This window comes from Palaemon carinicauda, chromosome 8, assembly GCF_036898095.1.
Source record: "Palaemon carinicauda isolate YSFRI2023 chromosome 8, ASM3689809v2, whole genome shotgun sequence".
Taxonomy (NCBI): domain Eukaryota; kingdom Metazoa; phylum Arthropoda; class Malacostraca; order Decapoda; family Palaemonidae; genus Palaemon; species Palaemon carinicauda.
The window spans coordinates 118,936,998-118,941,754 of record NC_090732.1 but is presented as its reverse complement, the minus strand read 5'-3'; the positions used below and the strand labels follow the sequence as shown (position 1 = coordinate 118,941,754).

The 4,757-nt window shown below is 32.3% G+C and overlaps 1 long non-coding RNA gene across 1 annotated transcript; it reads right to left on the bottom strand.

Annotated features, from left to right (window-relative positions):
- Positions 1-305: 305 nt before the first annotated feature.
- On the bottom strand, positions 306-1,854 carry LOC137644957 (uncharacterized). The gene is made up of 3 exons (XR_011045241.1): positions 1,805-1,854; positions 1,335-1,513; positions 306-871 (listed from the first exon to the last, which is right to left on the bottom strand). It is a non-coding gene; the product is annotated as an uncharacterized lncRNA (long non-coding RNA).
- Between the last annotated feature and the right edge of the window lie 2,903 nt (positions 1,855-4,757).

Genomic DNA, 4,757 nt, shown 5'->3' with positions numbered 1-4,757 from the left:
TCTATTAGACTCCAAAAAATTTTTTTTAATCTGCTAATCTTAGGTTAACATGAGGTAATAAGTTTCTCATTTGAAGTCATTTCAAGGAAATTACCTTACTTTGTTTTAATATACTTTTCTCATACCTATTTTGAGATGTCACCATGGAGTCTCCCTTGTTACAAACCCCATGTCACCCTTTTGTAACAGGGCTTAAATTTCAAGGAAACTGACCAAATTCAATTAGTTAAATTTAGAATCTTTAAACCAAAAGTAAACTTGCACCATTCCATTTTCAACTTATATTTCAGTAATAGCCGAAAGATCAAGCAAATAGGACAACAATGAAGTAGACAGAAATTTATTGAGACTTATATAATTAAACCTTTAAAAAAGGAAAAATGGGTTCAAATAATCGGCAATTAAATGTATCTCAATCTTTTGAAACACTATTAAATCGTCCATATTCCAACGTACGATTTACCAAATCGTACCGAAATGATTTTAATTTTCTTCAATGGACTATTCAGCAGGATTAAGCCAGAGTTCACCCCCCCACCCCCCCAAAAAAAAATTGACAAAAAATCACTAGCGTTAATGGTAACCTTGTCAATAAAGGCATTTTACCATGAAGTAGGCAAATCAGATATTTTACGTTATACCTTACCAGTATCCTATTTACTCTTAATTTCAAACAATTAGCCAAATCTTTTAATACAAACTATTTTCAAAAGGTTCCAATGTACGTCCTTATCCAAATCCAGCAGGATATCCCGTAACAATCATCAAGTATATTAAGATCTTTACGGGATTACGGAATTTCCATAATCGTTACCCAACCGATTCAACGAATTTGGTCCTCGGGTCATTTGATCCTGTCGCGCCATCCAATCTGAAAAGTGTCAATTTATCAGCTATGTTTCTTGTAAAAGTTATGTATCCCTACATAAATGAAATATTTAAAGCCTGTAATAATTAATGACAAATAGTGGCAGATTCCAATTTTGTGTAACAAATGTTACATACTTATATTTTAACCTTATAATAGGATTATCAAAATAATTAAAATATGGAATAGAATCTATTATAAAAAACAAAGTAGAGAAAATTTTTTACTTTAGTTTGTGATCAACAGGCTTTTAAGCAAAATGCAAAACCTAGATGAATAACAAACTTTGAACACTCACCGAAATTAGACGAAAGGGGTTTAAAAGCAAGCCTCCCTATAGCGCACGGTAGACAGTCTACCGTGCGCTATAGGGAACGTCCTCCCACGTTTAGGGGCGCCGCCCCTAAAAGGGGAGGACTAGCTTGCTTGGGAATGCAATAAAACAAAAATGCAAAACAATACTAACCTGCTATTTTAGATTTTGAAATACTTTACCATATTCCAGCTTTATCACTACTCAGTCTTTTCGTGTGTTTGACATGTGGGTCTCGACGAAAGGATAATACATGTTAACAAGCTCTAATCAATAAAGATCCCCATCCAGCTAAACGCACGTGTAATCACAGGCCACGAGAGTTTACTTTCCTGAAAGCACAAATAAATCATTAAGGTAAAGCATTGGTGTTTTACAAGCTTTCAGTATACAAAAATAATTTGTAAACTGGGATGTTAAGGCATAAATTAAAAAAAAAAAAATTAAAAAAATAGATATACAAAGGTTAAAAAACTAAGTAAAGACATGGGTATTCGAAATACATTTAATGTGTACATATAAAAAATTCCATATTCGCAGACCGCCAATAAACTATATCAAAGCATTAGAAACTTACTACTAGCGAAATTCAACTCAACGTAGTTCTCTGCCCAGATACTCACCAACTATACGACCCGCAAGTGTTCTTGTATACCGGTTACCACCAGCCCCTCAACTATCAAAGCAAACGACAAGTGCGCATGAGAAAGCTTCGCTATGCCAAGCCAAGGACTCTAAACAGAGAGAAAGGCAGTACCTACAAACTAACTATCACTCGCTTGGTCCATTTCTTAAAAGACGACTTTACGGTAGGCGAGAATAAAAGCTATTATTACATAATCATCGACTCCCTTCTTATAACTACTATGGTTTGCATTACCGATAGTTCAGCTATCTCTATTACATGTACTGTACATGGAAAAGACTATTTTTTATATATATATATATATATATATATATATATATATATATATATATATATATATATATATATATATATATATATATGGACTGATTTATATAAGTGGTAATCGCTTATTCGTTTGATATGCTTATTGGTCTTGAAATTTATATTAAAACAGTAGTTTAGTGAATTAGATAATTTTATTCATAGCATGGGTGCACATATTCTCTGATTATAGAGTTCTCTTGCTTGGTGGTACACTCGGACACACTATTCTATCTAATTTCTCTTCCTCTTGTTTTGTTAAAATGTTTATAGTTTATATAGGAAATATTTGTTTTAATGTTACTGTTCTTAAAATATTTTGTTTTTCCTTGTTTCCTTTCCTCACTGGGCTATTTTCCCTGTTGGAGCCCCTGGACTTACAGCATCCTGCTTTTCCGACTAGGGCTGTAGCTTAGCAAGTAATAATAATAATAATAATAATAATAATAATAATAATAATAATAATAATAATAATAATAATAATATGTTTTATTTTATCGATTCTGTGTCATTCTGTAATCTTTGGCAGAATAATATGTACACAGATAACTCGTATTACTGACAGAGAGAGAGAGAGAGAGAGAGAGAGAGAGAGAGAGAGAGAGAGAGAGAGAGAGAGAGAGAGAGAGAGTACCTTCGTAAGATTTTTCCTTCAGCTAGATTAAAATATTCATAATATATATGAAGAAAACAGACAGCAAGAAAATGCATAGCAACCGATTCAGGGACATAAAATAAGCTTCTACTTTTTTTTAACTTTTATCAAGAAAATTATACAGTTACACATAGTTTACTTTTATACAAATATATTTGTAATATGGATATTACATACATGTACTTTTAGTTATCCCAATGTGATTGATAAATCACCACTCCAAAATCAAACCATTGTTCTCTAATCTTGAGTAGTGCCATAGCCTCTGTACCATGGTCTTCCACTGTCTTGGATTAGAGTTCTCTTGCTTGAGGGTACACTTGGGCAAACTATTCTATCTAATTTCTCTCCCTTTTGTTTTGTTAAAGTTTTTATAGTTTATATAGGAAATGTTTATCTTAATGTTGCTGTTCTTAAATTTTTTAAATTGTCCTTGTTTCCTTTCCTCACTGAGCTATTTTCCCTGTTGGGGCCTATGGGCTTATAGCATCTTGCTTTTCCAACTAGGGTTATAGCTTAGCGAGTAATAATAATAATAATAATAATAATAATAATAATAATAATAATAATAATAATAATAATAATACTGCATAGTACATACATTACTCGATCATACATACAGTGTAATTATGGTCATTATTAAAACGAATTGCCTGCAATGCTATTCCATCCAGTGTAATAATACAGAAACAAACAAACAATACAGACTTAAACGTATGAGCTTTTCATATTTCCATTTTAGAGAAAAGTGAAAAAAATTACAAAAGTCTTTGGGCAATAAACTCTACCTGGCCGCACTTAATATTTGCAAATGTCTGACTACCAACCATTTATAACTCTGTCGAATTTTGGATTATTTTCCAAACCATTCCATTTTTTCTGATTTTTGTCGTCAAAAGGACCGCATTTCCATAAGACGTGCGAATATTTCATAGTCCGTTGTTTCATCTGAATAATAGGAGATAGCTTTATTTTAGCTAGTAGAAGCTAGGAAAAACACGTCACTTCAAAGTTAAATTCAAGCAGTTAATTATATTTTCTCTCTCTCTCTCTCTCTCTCTCTCTCTCTCTCTCTCTCTCTCTCTCTCTCTCTCTCTCTCTCTCTCTCTCTCTCTTTGTATTGTTATTTGCAGGTGAATAGGTCTTCAAAGTTAAATTCAAGCAGTTAATTATATTCTCTCTCTCTCTCTCTCTCTCTCTCTCTCTCTCTCTCTCTCTCTCTCTCTCTCTCTCTCTCTCTCTCTCTCTCTATTTGTATTGTTATTTGCAGGTGATACAAGTCTTAGGAATAGATATATGGCACTGCTTTGGTCTACTGAAACACCTAGTAACCAAAAATATCTTTATGAATAAAAACTTCATCGTTGATGTCCAATACATAACGTATTGTCCCAGCCTACAATTTTCATAAAAACCAGAGCTTATATTTCCCACCAAAATTTTCTTTTACCAAGAATTACTTAAATAGAATTGTATTTCTGTGACTGAAACAACCAGAATTTATTTCCCGATTTATCAAACCACTGTTCTCTAGCCTTGGGTAGTGCCGTAGCCTCTGTACCACGATCTTCCACTGTTTTGGGGTACAGTTCTCTTGCTTGAGGGTACACTCGGGTACACTGTTCCATCTTGTATCTTATTTCTCTTCCTCTTGTCTTCTTGAGATTTTATAGTTTATACATTAAAGATCTCTTTTAATGTTGTTTCTGTTCTTAAAATACTTATATCAATTGTTCATTATTTCTCTTGTAATTTATTTATTTCCTTAATTCCTTCCTTCATTGTGCTATTTTTTCCCTGTTGAAGCCATTGGGCTTATACCATCCTGCTTTTTCAACTAGGGTTGTAGCTTAGCTAATAATAATAATAATAATAATAATAATAATAATAATAATAATAATAATAATAATAATAATAATAATCATCATCATCATAATAATAATGATAACATTGCATATGCACATCAACACAA